Here is a 14,951-nt window from a genome sequence, read left to right as displayed (position 1 = left end):
TTTCTATCCCAAGAGGCCTGGTCACCAAGCCCCTCAGATGAAGGACTGCTGACAGACAACCCAGGACCCCGCCTGCCACGCTTGAAGAAACCCTGCAGTTTGGAGCTGCACGAACCCTCAAAGGGGAGAAACCTGACAGCTCCCCTAAAGCCACTCCCACAATCAGTGACCCATCTGACCATAAAGCTGGATTCTCTTGCGCCGCTGGGCCAAAACTCACCCCTAAGTGGAGCCTGCCTCAGTGCCAACAAATTGGTCGTCCATGGCCCCAGGCCCTAACCCTAACCCTAGTCTGTGTTTTCAGGCTTTCATTCTGAGGGGCCTATCTACCAAGCCTCTCAGATAAAGGACCCCTGAGCAACACTCAAGGACTCCTCCAGCCACGCTGTAGGAAACGGTGCCATTTGGAACTGTGCCAAACCCTCAGATGGGGAGAAACCTACATGCTCCCCTAAAACCACTCCCACAATCTGTGGCCACAATCTGTGGTCCTTTAGCCAAAAAGGTGGAGTCTGCCGCTCTGTCCAACACATGCCCTCAACTCACCCCTCAGGGAGCTCGCCTCAGTGCTGGCACATCAGTCATGCCATGCCCTAACCCGAACTCTAGTTTGGGTTTTCAGGCTTTCATTCCGAGGGTCCTGGCTACCAAACCCCCATGATAAAGGACCCCTGAGCAACACTCCAGTACTCTGCCAGCCAGGCGATAGGAAACTGTGTCATTTAGAGCTGTGTCTAACTCTCAGAGCAGGAGAAAACTACATGCCCCCTAAAGCTACCCCACTAATAAGTGGCGCCCCAGTCATAAAGCCTGGTTCTGCCATGGTGCCGGACGAATGCCCTCAGCTCAGCCCTGAGGGGAGCCCATCTCAGTGCTGGCAGATTGGGCCAGCCATGCCCCTAGGCCCTAACCCTAACACTAGGTGGGGTGTACAGGCTTCCGTGCCCAGAAGGTCGGCTCAAAAGCCCGCCAGATTGGGGACCCCTGAGACTCATGCTGGCACTTTGCTTGTCGCTGAGTATGAAATCATGCCACTTGGAGCTGCGCTAAACCCTCAGAGGGAGAGAAACCTGCATTCCCCCTAAAGCCACCCCAACTATTGGGGGCTGCCCTGTCCATAAAGCCGGATTCCGCTGCGCTGCCTCACACATGCCCTCAACTCAGCCCTGAGGGGAGCCCGCCTCTGTGCCGGCAGATTGGTCATGCCATGCCCCTAGGCCCTAACCCGAACCCTAGTTTGTGTTTTCAGGCTTCCATTCTGAGGGGCCTGACCACCAAGCCCCTGGGAATAAGTACCCTTAAGCTACACCCCAGGACTCTGCCCATCATGCACCACAAACCTGGGCCATTTGGAGCTGTGCTAAACCCCCAGAGGGGGAGAAACCTGCATGACCCCGAAAACCACCCCCACATCAGCAGCCAACCTGCCCATAAAGCTGGATTTTGCCACAAACCGGATGTTTGTCCTCAACTCAACCCTGAGGGGAGCGCACCTCAGCATGGACAGATCGGGCATGCCAGGCCCCTAAGCCCTAACCCTAACCCAGGTTTGGGTTTTCAGGCTTCCATTCCAAGGGGCCTGGCTCCTAAGCCCCCCAGATTAAGGACCCCTGAGCAACTCCAGGATTCCATCAGCTATTCAGTAGGAAACTGTGCCATTTGGAGCTGTGCTGAACCCTCAGGGGGGTAGAAACTGCATTCCACCCTAAAAACACCCCAACATTGGTGGACCCCCTGGCGATAAAGCCAGATTCTGCCTCACCACCGGATGCATGCCCTCAACTCAGGCCTGAGGGGAGCCCGTGTCAGTGCCGGCATATCTGGCCAGTAACGCAGCTAGGCCCTAACCCTAGTTTGTGTTTTCAGGCTTCCATTCTGAGAGGCCTGGCTCCCAGGTCCCCCAGAATAAGGACCCCTGGGCCACACTCCAGGACTCCGCCAGCCACACAGTTGGAAACTATGCTATCTGGTGCTACGCCAAACTCTCAGTGGGGAAGAAACCTGCATGCCCCCATAAAGTCACTCCCACCATAGATGACACCCCTGTCCATAAAGCCAGATTCTGCTGCACCACCGGACACATGCCCTCAACTCAGACTTGAGGGGACCCCACCTCAGCTCTGGCAGATTGGGCTTGCCATGCCCCTAGATCCTAACCCTAACCATTGTTTGTGTTTTTAGGCTTCCATTCCAAATGGCCTGGCCACCCAGCCCCCTAGATTAAGGACCCCTAAGCTACACCCCAGGACTCTGCCAGTCACACAGTAGGAACCCATGCCATTTGGAGCTGCACTGAACACTCAGAGGGAGAGAAACCTGCATGCTCCCCTAAAGCCACCCCCACCTTCAGCAGCCCCCCGCATAAAGCTGGATTCTGCCATGACACCAGACGTATGCGCTCAACTCAGTCCTGAGGGGAGTCTGCCTCAGCACCAGCAGATCGGGCCTGTAATGCACTTAGGCCCTAACCCTAATCCTAGTTTGGGTTTTCAGGTTTCCATTCTGGGGGGCTTGAGAGAAACCTGCATGCTCCCCTAAAGCCACCCCCACCTTCAGCAGCCCCCCGCATAAAGCTGGATTCTGCCATGACACCAGACGTATGCGCTCAACTCAGTCCTGAGGGGAGTCTGCCTCAGCACCAGCAGATCGGGCCTGTAATGCACTTAGGCCCTGGCCCTAACCCTAGTTTGTGTTTTCAGGCTTCCATTCTGAGAGGCCTGGCTCCCAGGTCCCCCAGATTAAGGACCCCTGAGCCACACCCCAAGACTCCAAAGCCACACGGTAGGAAACCGAGCTGTGCTGAGCCCTGAGAGGGGGAGAAACCTGCATGCCTCCCTAAAACAACCCCAACAATCAGCAGCCCCCCGTCCGTAAAGCTAGATTCTGCCACTCCGCTGGTCACATGCCCTCAACTCAGCCTTGTGTGCAAGGCTGCCACCTGGGCCTGGCCTGGGGTCCCAAGTGGTCATGGCCCGAAACTTGCGAGAACAACCTCTACAAGCTAGGCTCATGCGAGGCCAATGCCACCCACTACTCAGGACTCTGGGGTGCCCACCACAGCACCAACTGCTCGAGTGTGCCATGCCCTCGTTCCTCACCCTAATGCTTGATTGGGTTTTCAGTCTTCTGTCCCCAGTGGTCTGTCCCTCATACCCTCAAATTGGGGACCCCTAAGCCAGACGCCATGACTCTGCCTGTAACCCACGAGGATACTGTGCCATTCAGAGCTGAGCAAAACCCTCAGGACAGGAGAAACCTGCATGCCCCCACGAGGCCACCCCCACCATTGGCACCCCAAACACGGAGCCTGACGCCCAGCCAGAGCCCCTCCCTCAGCTCTGCCCTTGGAAAGTTCCCCTGTGTAGGGTCCCTCACGGGAGCTGCCTGGGCCCAACCTGGGTTCCCAGATGGCCATGACACGCGCCTATCGAGAAAATGCTCTAGACAGTGGGCGCTAGTGCAGCCTGACTCGCCGCCCAATGCCGGCCAATTCTTACGGGCTTTCTGCCCAAATTGATATAGATTTGGCCAGAAAGCCCATGAGAATTGGCTGGAAAAACACCAGCAAACTTGCTTCTTGTGGCGCATGTCTGCAGGGCCACCGCCTGGGCCTGGCCTGGGGTCCCGAGTGGTCACATCCTGAACCCTTTGAGAAAGCCCTGTATGGGTCAGGTGCATGCGAGACCAATGCCTTCTGCTACTCAGACTCTTGGGGTGCCCGCCCTGGTGCTGGAAGATCGGGCCTGCCATGCCCCTAGGCCCTGGTCCAAACAGTTGGTTGGATTTTCAGGCTTCTGTACCCAAGGGCCTGTCCCTCAAGCCCTCAAATTGGGGACCCTGAGCCACACCCCCATGAAATCGCCTGCCACCCAGGAGGAAACTGTGCCATTCGGAGCTGTGCAAAGCCCTCAAAGCGAGATCAACTTGCATGCTCTCCCTGAGGCCACCCCCACCTTTGGCGCCCCACTAGGCCGCAAACACAGAGGCTGACACCCAACCAGAACGCCTCCCTCGACTCTACCCCCAGAATGCTCCCCTGCACGGGGGCCCTCCCAGGAGCTGCATGGGTCTGATCTGTATTCCCAGATGGCCGTGAAACTCACCTAGAGAAAAACCATTCTAGACCATGGGCGCCAGCACAGCCTGCATTGCTGTCCAATGCCAGCCAATTATCATGAGCCTTCTGCCCAAATCTTTATCAATTTGGGGAGAAAGCTAATGAGAATTGACTGGAAAACTCCTGGCAAAATCACTTCAGGTGGCGCCCGTCTGCAGGGCCGCCGCTGGGCCGCTGCAGGGCCGCCGCAGGGCCTAGCCCAGGGTCCCGAGTGGTCAAGGCCCTGACCCTGTGAGAAAGCCCTCTATGAGCCAGGCGCAGGCAAGGCCCATGCCACCCACTACTCAGCCCCTGTGGTGCCAGCCATGGTGCTGGAAGATTGGGCCTGCCATGCCCCTAGGCCCTAACCCTAACACTAGGTTGGGTTTTCAGACATCCATCCCCAGAGGCCTGGTTTTGAATCCCTCCATATTAGGGACCCCTGAGCCACAAAACCAGACTCCTCCTCCCCTCCAGAAGAAAACCTTGCTATCTGGAGGTTCACAAATCCCCCAGAGCAGGAGAAACCTGCATAGCCCCCTCAGGTCACCGCCACATTTGGAGCCCCCATGGACACAAACTCGAGCCTGAGACAGCCTGACATCCGAGCTAAATTCAGACCCCAGGGAGCTTGCCTCAGCATCTGTACATCGGGTCTCCATGTCCTAGGCCCAAGCCCTAACCCTAGCTTGGGTTTTCAGACTTTTGTCCCCAAAGTCCTGGCCTCCAAGAACTGCAGATTAGAGACCCCAGACCCACACCACAGGACTCCACCTGTCCCCCAGAAGGAAACCGTGCCATTTGGAGCTTCTCAAAACCCTCAGAGTAGGATAAACCTGCATGGTTCCTGAGGCCTCCCCCAGTTTTCCAGGCCACCCTGGATACAATCGTGTAGCCTGAAACTCAGCCTGAGTCCTGCCCTCAACTCAGCTGCCCCCCACACCTGGTAGCTTGTGCTAAAGCCAAAAGATCAGGCCTGCCATGCCCCTAGGTCCTAACCCTAACGGTTGTTTGGGTATTCAGGCATATGTCCCCAGACACCTGCTCTTGATTCCCTACATATGGGGAACCCCTGAGCCACAGAACAAAAATCTTCCCTGCACCCCTGAAGGAAACTTTGCTATTTGGAACTGCACAAAACCCCCAGAAGTGGAAAAACCTGCATGACCCTTAAGGCCACCACCACCATTGGCGCCCCCTGGACACAAACCCACAGGCTGACACTACCTGACAACCCCATGTCAACTCAACACCCCAGGGAGCTTGCCTCAGCACAGGCAGATCTGGCCTCTCATGCCCCGAAAACCTAACCCTTGGTTAGGTTTTCAGGCATCCAACCCCAGAGGCCTGGTCTTGAACCCCTCCATATTGGGTACCCCTGAGCCACAAAACTAGACTCCTCCTTCCCTCCAGAAGGAAACCTTGCTATTTGGAGCTGTGCAGACTCCTCAAAGGAGAAACCTGCATGGCCCCCTCAGGTCACCACCACATTTGGGGCCCCCATGAACACAAACTCAAACCTGAGAAACAGCCTGACACCCACCCTAAATTCAGACCCTGGGGAGCTTACCTCTGAGTCTGCACATCGGGCCTCCATGTCCTAAGCCTAAACCCTAACTCTAGCTTGTGTTTTCAGACATCTAACCCATAGTCCTGGCCTACAAAAACTCCAGTTTGGGGACCCTGGAGGCACACCACAGGACTTCTCCCACCTCCCAGAAGGAAACTGTGCCATTTGGAGCTGTGCAAAATCATCAGAGTAGGAGAAACCTACAGGGCCACCAAGGACTCCCTAACTTTTCAAGGCCGGCCTAGGCACAGTCCCATAGCCTGGAACTCATCCTGAGTCCTACCTTCAACTCAGTCGCCCCCCACACCCTGGGAGCTCATGCCAGAGCCAAAGATCTGGCCTGCCATGCCCCTAGGTCCTAACCTTAACCCTTGGTTGGGTTTTCAGGCATCCCTCCTAAGAGGACTGGTCTTGATTCCCTCCATATGGGGGACCCCTGAGCCACAAAAAGAAATCCTCCTGCACCCCAAAAGGAAACCTTGCTATTTGGAGTTGCACAAAACCTCGAGAGCTGGAAAAACCTGCATGGCCCTTAAGACCGCCACCACAGTTGGCTTCCCCTAGACACAAACCCGCAGGCTGAAACTGACAACCACAGGTCAACTCAGCACCCTAGGGAGTTGGCCTCAGTGCAGGCAGATCTGGGCTGCCATGCCCCTAAGTCCTAATCCTATCCCTGGGCTGGGTGTTCTGGCATCCATCCCTAGAGGCCTGGCCTCGAATCCCTCCATATTGGGGACTGCGAAGGCATAAAACTGAACTCCTCCTACCCCTCAGAAGAAAACCTTGATATTTAGGTCTCGGCTCAGACCTGGAAAAACCTGCATGCCCCATTAAGGCGGTCAACACCATAGGCGCCCCCTGGACACATACTTGCACCTTGACATTCAGCCTGACAACCTCCTATCTACTTGGTCCCCTGGGGATCTGTCCTTAGCACCCATGATTGGGCATGCCATGCCCTAGGCCCTAAATCTAACTGTATTAGTGTTTTCAGACATCTGTCCCCAGAGGTCTAGTCTTGATTCCCTCCATATGGGGGACCCCTGAGCCATAGATCTGGACTCCTCCTCCTCTCTAGAAGGAAATCTTGCTATTTGGAGCTGAGCAAACCCCTTAAAGTGGGAGAAACCTGCATGGCACCCTCATGTCACCACTACATTTGGGGCAACCATGGACACAAACTCGAGCCCAAAACACAGTGTGACACCCACCCTAAGATCAGAACCCGGGGAGCTTGCCTCAGCATCTTCACATTGGGCCTCCATGCCCTGGGCTCAAACCCAAACCTTGCTTGGATTTTCAGAGTTCTGTCCCCAGAGTACTGACCCAAAACCTCCAGATTGGGGACCTTGGAGCCACACCACAGGACTCCTCCTGCCTCTCAGGAGGGAACTGAGCCATTTCCCTGCATATGGGAGACCCCTGAGCCACAAAACAGAAATCCTCCTGAACTCCTGAAGGAAACCTTGCTATCTGGAATTGTGCATAACCTTCTGAGCTGGAAAAACCTGCATGGCCCTTAAGGCTGCCACCACCATTGGCACCCCTGGACCCAAACCCACAAGCTGATGCAACCTGACAACCCCATGTGAACTCAGCACTCCAGGGAGCTGGCCTCAGCACAGGCAGATCTGGCCTGCCCTCCCCCTACACCCTAATTCTAACCCAAGGTTAGAGTTTCAGGCATCTATCTCTGAGGTCTTGTCTTGAAACCTCAATATTGGGGACGACTGAGCCATGAAACAGGACTCCTTCGGCACCCCAGAAGGAAACCTATTTGGAGCTGTGCAAAACCCCCAGATTGGGAGAAACCTGCATGGACCCCTGAGGTCACCCCCATATTTGATGGCCCCCATGCACACAAACTTGTACCTGAGCCACAGCCTGACACCCGCCCTAAACTCAGACCCCAGGGATCTCACCTCAGCATCTGCATATCGGGCCTGCCATGCCCTAGGCCCTAACCTTAACCCTAGCTTGGGTTTTCAGACTTCCTTTCTCAGAGTCCTGGCACCCAAGCCCTCCAGATTGGGGTAATCAGAGCCACACCAGTGGAATCTGTCTGCCCCTCAGAAGGAAACCATGCCATTTGGAGCTGCACAATACCCTTAGATGGAAGATACCTGCATGACCCTCTGAGGGTACCCCTACCTTTGGAGGCCCTTCTTGGATACATACCCACAGTCTGAGTTAGTCTGACCTCTGCCCCAAACTCATCTCCTTGAGAAGCTCACCTCAGTGCCAGGAGATCAGGCCTACCATGCCCCTAGGCCCTAATCCTAACCCCATGTTGAGTTTTCGGACTTCTGTCCTAGAGATCTGGCCCCCAACTTCTCCATATTCAGGATCCCTGAGCCACACCACAGCATTCTGTCTGACCTCAGAAGAAAACCGAGCCATTTGGAGCTGTGCATGACCCAAAGATCAGGAGAAACCTGTATGCCCCTCTGAGGCCATCCCCACATGCAGCAGATGCCCTGCTCACAAACACTCAGCCTAACACTCATTTTGACACACCCGCTCATCTTATTCCCATGGAAGCTTGCCCGTGGTAGCAGATCAGGTCACAGTGTCCCTAGGTCCTACCCCCCAACAGTAGTTTGGATTCCCTGACTTCTGTACCTGAGGCCTGGTACCCAAGCCCTCTTCTTCTGAAACCTTTCTGAAAAATAGAACTGGAAGGAAAACTTCCAAATCCTTTGGATTAAGCCACCATAACCTTGATCCCAAAACCAGACAATGACTCTACACAAAGGGAGAATTATGGACAGCTATCCCTAATGAATATGGAAGAAAAAATTCTCAAAATACTAGCCAATAGGACCCAACAGTACATTAAAATGATGACTCACCAAGACCAAATCAAATTTATTCCTGGGCTGCAATGGTGATTCAACAACTGCATATCAATCCATGGAATCCACTACCTTAATAGAAGAAAGAACATGAGCCATAGGATCCTCTCAGTAGATGCAGAAAAAGCATTTGACAAATTAGAGTCTCCTTCCTTGATCAAAACTCTTCACTGTGGAAGAATAGAGTATACACCTCCACATCATAAAGGCCATCTGTGGGAAACCCTCAGCGAGTGTCACTATCAATGGGGAAAAACTGAGAGCTTTTCCCTTCAGGTCAGGAATGTGACAGGGATGCCTATTTGCATCAATATTTTTCAGCATAGTATATAATCTCTAGTTTCAGCCATCATACAACAAAAAAAGAAATAAAAGGCATCCAAACCCGCAAAGAAGAAGTCAAACTCTCACCTTTTGCAGACAATAGGATACTTTCTGTAGAAAACCCAAAAGACTTTACCCCAAAATTGCTAGAACTCATCCAGGATTTCCGTATAGTGGCAGGATATAAAATCAATGCACAGAAATCAGTTGCATTTGTCTACAGGAACAATGCAACAGAAGAAACAGAAAAAGGAGTTCATCCCATGTATAATTGCACCCAAAACCGTATGATACTTAGGAATCCATCTAACCAAAGAGGTAAAGGATCTGTCCTCAGAAAACTATACCATAGTCATGAAAGAAGTGGAGGAAGACAAAAAAATGGGAAAACATTCCATGCTCATGGACTGGAGGAACAAATATTGTGAAAATGTCTATGTTATCTAGAACAATCCAGAGATTCAATGCAATCCCTATCAACATCCCATTCACATTTTCTGCAGAACTGGAATAAATAATCCCCAAATTTGTATGGAAACAGACAATACCCTGAATAGCCAAAGGTATGTTGAAAAAGATAAACCAAAGCTGGTGTCAACCCAAGTGCAGACTTCAAGCTCTATTACTAAGCTGTCATCATCAAGGCAGTATGGTACTGGCACAAAAGCAGTCCCATAAATCAATAGAACAGAACAGAAAAACCAGAAATGGACTCTCAACTCTAGGGTTAACTAATCTTCCTCAAATCAAGAAAGAATATCCAATGGAGCGGGGAGGAGAAGTCTCCTCAAAAAATGGTGCTGGGAACACGGGACTGTCACATAGAGAATAATGAAACTGGATCAATTCCTTAAGCCATACACAAAAAATAGACTCCAAATGGGTGAATGACCTCAATGTGAGACAGGAATTCATCCAAATCCTTGAGGAGAACAGAGGCAGCAACCTCTGTGACTTCATCCAGAACAATTTCTTGTTGGACACTTCTCCAGAGGTGAGGAAAACAAAAGCAAAAATGAACTGTTGGGATTTCATCAAGATAGAAAGTTTCTACATAGCAAAGGAAACAGTCAACAAAACCAAAAGAAAACCAACAGAATGAGAGAAGATATTTTTAAGTGACATATAAGATAAGGAGCTAGTATGTCCAAAATCTAGAAAGAACTTAACCAAACTCCACACCCACAGAACAAATAATTTAATCAAGACATAGGCCAAAGACATGAACAGACATTTCTCCAAAGAAGACATCCAAATGGCCAACAGACACATAAAAAAGTGCACAACATCCCTTGACATTAGGGAAATACAAATCAAAACCTTAATGAGATGCCACCATACACCAGTCATAATGGCTAAAATGAACAAGTGAGGAAATGACAGGTGTTGGTGAGGGTGTGGAGAAAGGGGAACCCATTTATATTGTTGGTGGGAAAGCAAGCTGGTGAAGCCACCCTGGAAAACAGTGTGGAGGTTCCTCAAGAAGCTGAAAATAGAACTACCCTACCACCCTGCAACTGTGCTACTGGTATTTACCCCAAAGATACAAACAGAGTGATCTGAAGGAGCATCTGCACCCCAATGTCTACAGCAGCAAGACCCACATGAGCCAAAGTATGCAAAGAGCCCAGACGTTCATTGACAGATGAATGGATAGGACAATGAATTGAATATGATGCAGGCATCAAAAAATGAAATCTTGTCATTTGCAATGACATGGATGGAACTTTGAGAGGGTATTATGCTAAGTGAAATAAATCAATCAGGGAAGGATAATGACAATTATCCTTGGATTATATATGGAATTTAAGAAAGAAGACAGAGGATCATAGAGGAAGAGAGGAGAAAAGGAAGCAAGATGAAACCAGAGAGGGAGACAAATCATAAGAGACACTTAAACTCAGGAAACAAACTGAAGGTTTCTGAAGGGGAGGGGCATGGGGGAATGGGGTGGCTTGTGATGGGCATGGGGAGGGTGTGTGCTGTGGTGAGCACTGTGTGTTGTGTAAATCGGAAGGATTACAAACCTGTGCCCTTGAGACAAATGACACATTATATTATCATAATAAAAAAGAAGTGCAAGAAAAATATTTAGAATACAAATGTGCACTAAATAAAGATACATAAATAAATAAAAAATCTCACTTATAAGCAAGCAAGCAAGCAAACAAACAAACGACTAAGGACCTGAAGTCACCACACTCCAATTTCAAGCTAGATTACAAAGCTGCTGTCATCAAAACAGTATGGTACTGCCATAAAAACAGACACACAGGTCAATGAACACAATAGAAACCTCAGAAACATAATCGTAGTACAAAGTTAATTCATTTGTATATTAAAGTTATATTTAAACTTAGCTCTGATAGAAATATTGACTCTGAATAGGGATTAATAATATTTATGTCCTGTTCCAAAATTTGATTTCAATAAATGCATTTTTAAAACATGCTGTTTTATATAAATATATATTATAAAATAAAGATGATATAGAATCCACACTTTAAGAAAAATTAAATTCACTTTAATAAGCCTACCACGGAAAAGGAAACATAGATATCCATCATCACAACTGAGAATATCACAAAAGAAGACAACGAGACACAATCTGGTGTCTGACGGAAGAATAGAATACTACTTACGTAGTTCTGCCCAAATGTTCAACCTGTTGAAAGCCATAGATCCAACTACCCATTTACAAAAACACAGATGTCAGATAAAAATCCTAACAAAGAGTATGAAGACATCGCCAATGAAGTCAGTCCACACTGCATATATTCTGACAGGAAAAATATTTTCCCAACAATTAAACAGTAAGATCAGAAAGAAGGAAACAAAGAAAGAAGGAATCAAGGAAAGAATAGAAGGAAGGAAGGAAGGAAAGAAAAGAGAAGAGAAAAGAGGAAAAAGAGGAAGGGAAAGGAATGGAAAGGAAAAACCTCAGAAGCTAACCCAGACATGTTTAGGCTTAACTTATGACACAGCAGCAGAAAATATAAAATGGGGAAAGGACTGTCTCTTCAGTGAATGGTACTGGGAAAACTGGACACCAAATGCAGAATAATGTGACTGGATCACTTTCTTACACCGCACATATAAATCACGAGTGGATGAATGACTTGAACATAAGAACTGAATCCATGAACCAGGTAGTCAGTTTCTTGATATTGGTTTTGGTGAAGAGTTTCATACATCAGACACCAAAGGCAAAGGCAACAAAAGCAAAAATAAACAAGTGGAAGGACACCAAACTGAAATTTCTGCATGACAAAAGAAACCATCCAACCCTTTAAAGGCAAACTCCCCAATGAGAAAAAATATCTTCACATCATATGTGTGAGAAGAGGCTAATATCCAAAATACACAAAACACTCCTTCAAATCCAAACAAAAACAGAATAAAAACTGTGGAGAATATAAATAGGTACTTTCCAAAGATGGCATACATGTGCCCAACAGACACAGAGAAAGTTGTTCAACAGCACTAATTGTTGTCAGGGAAACAGAAGTCGAAACTGCCATCAGCTATAACCTCACACCTCTGGGAATGGCAAGGGTCCCAGAGACAGACACCAGGCGCGGTCAAGGGTGTGCACGCAAGGGGCCCCTGTGCGCTGCTGGTAGGAATGGAAATGGGTGCAGGCACTATGACAACTGCTGTGGAGGTTCTGGAAAAAAAGAATACAACTACCACATGACCCAGTAACCACTCTATTGAGTATTTATTTGGAGAACACAAAAACACTCCCTCCAAAAGAGAAATGCACTGCCATATTCACAACAACATTATTCACAATAACCAGACATGGAAACATTGACCTTGAGAGCATTATGGTAAGTCATTCAGACATAGAAAGACAAACACCAGAGGCTCTCATGGACATTCCACATGGAATCCAGAAAGTACTGAATACATAAATACTGAGAATAGATTGGTGGCTGTCAGATTTGTGGAAGTGGGGAAATGGGTGAAGGTAGTCAAAGGTGCCATGTTTGAGTGATAAAATCTGCAAGTCATGGAACGTTCTGTGCAGCATGGAAATGAAAGCTAACCCTGCAGGATGGGGAGCAGGCTCCCTGACTACTTGAAAGTACAGTGTTCCTAGGAAACCTTTCACAGCAGAAATAGTGTAAACAGAAAAAGGAATGACCATTCATTTCTACAGAAAAAATCAGTAAGCATGATCAAACACCTAAAATTCCTTCTCTTCACTCTTCTTATGCCTCAGGACACAGCATCCTCACGGATGTCCGAAATAAATGGAGATAAAGCACAGAAGATGCTCACAGACACAATTCAAAGTGCCAGTAGCTGGACGTGGAGAGCACTGCCCAGGATGGAGCTGGTTGGGGTGCACACCGCCTCTGTAGTGGTTCCCCACAAAACAGATGCTGAACACGATGCCAACTTTTTGACTTTTTTCATAAGAGGGAAATTCTTTTTGGGTTTCTTCCTGCTACTGGAGCTGGGTAATAATGAAGGTCTTTTCAAAAAGCCATGTGTCTTACCACGAACTTTGAGAAAAGTGGGAGATTTGTACTTGAAGTTGCTGAAGTGGTAGAAGTTCAGAATTCAAGAGCAGGTTTACTGTGAAAGACACCTTCGTCATCAGGTGGAACATGGACTATCTCCTACCTCCAGAAACTTCCTCCTTTACCTCACTCAGGACAACCTGCAAGAGCTGGGAGTTACCTCAGTTCCTCCTTTCTCCCATTCCTAATATCAAACCCATAAGTAAACCCTCTGAGCTCCATCTTCAATAAGTATCAAGAATAGCACTAACCCCTCCTTCTAAGGCCACGTTTCTGGTCCACACTGGAGCCCAACTCTTGCCCAAGTTTCTGGAAAAGCTTTATTGCTGACCTCCCTTGGTCATCTTCAACCCTGTGTCATCTGTTCTCAACACTGAAGCCAGGATGACGCAGTGAAACAGGGTCCCATAGGGTCATAGCCCTGCAATGGCTTTCTATCACCCTACTGTCACCTCCCTGAGGTCATATCCTAAGCTGTCTCCTGTGGCCACAGGGTCTTGTTGCTGCTCCTGGACATGCCTGGTATGCTCTTGCCCCAGGGCCTTTGCATATGTTTTCCCTTCCACTTAGAAGCTCTTGGTGTAATATCATTCACTTTTTTTCAAACTTGACTCAAGTATCACCTGCCTAGTGAAGTCCCACCTTGCCCCTATGTGAATAGCAAGCACCACCACCACCTCCCCTTCAGCACCCCAGCCCTGTCTCCTGCTTTCTATTTCCAGAGCAGTTATCACAGTCACCAGGCCATCTTGGCAAGGGGAAACGGAGGCCTACTCGAGTGGTTTCACAAATGCCTCCCTCTGATTTCCTAGTCCAGAGCCCAGCGGAAAAGATGACCATAGCTCTTGCATAGCCAGGATGCCCGAGAAAATGGGTGCCCCTATGGCACCCTGAAGACCATCAGGAAACTGAGCCATAAGAGGAATCCACTTGCACATAAAACCTGAAACTAGACACCTTCCTCGATTCCAGGTGAACACACACATGTCCTCCCCTTGCCTGATGTGCTCATCTGAGAAAGCGGAACAGAGAATCATCCCAGGGTCCAAATCTCCCTCTGGCCAAGGTCCTGGGAAACAGACATCTCTCCTTCCTGCACTAGCTACCTGTGAATGATGTCCAGCATCCTCCTGTGCTGGGGCAGAATGGTACACCTGTCCCTCTTTCCTGGACATCATCATAAACCGGCTTTGCTGCACAGTTTTCAGGAAGGAAACTGCAGAGCAGCAGCAGCAGCAGCAGGTCACCCTGATTTGGTCTCAGTCTCGCACGTCAGACCCCATGTGGAGCGATAGGTTCAAGGAGACTGGTGTGCCGTGTGGCCTTGGAACCTAATGGCAGTACCTGAGATTTCAGTTCCAAATGAAAACTGGTCTCTTCTGCACAACACAGGAAAGTGGAGGAATTCTCAGGGGTGTGGCTCTGAAAGAAGTTCTGCCTGCTGAATTCACAGATGCCAGGAGAGGACAACTGCGGTGCCTCACTCAAGGAAGCAAGGGGCATACTGGGCAAGAATCCAGAATGCTGCCTGTGAGCTGCTTCCCACCAAGCCTCCTGCTGAGGCAAGGGCC

Source organism: Mustela erminea, chromosome 2, assembly GCF_009829155.1.
Source record: "Mustela erminea isolate mMusErm1 chromosome 2, mMusErm1.Pri, whole genome shotgun sequence".
NCBI lineage: Eukaryota > Metazoa > Chordata > Mammalia > Carnivora > Mustelidae > Mustela > Mustela erminea.
This window is presented reverse-complemented; position numbering follows the sequence as displayed.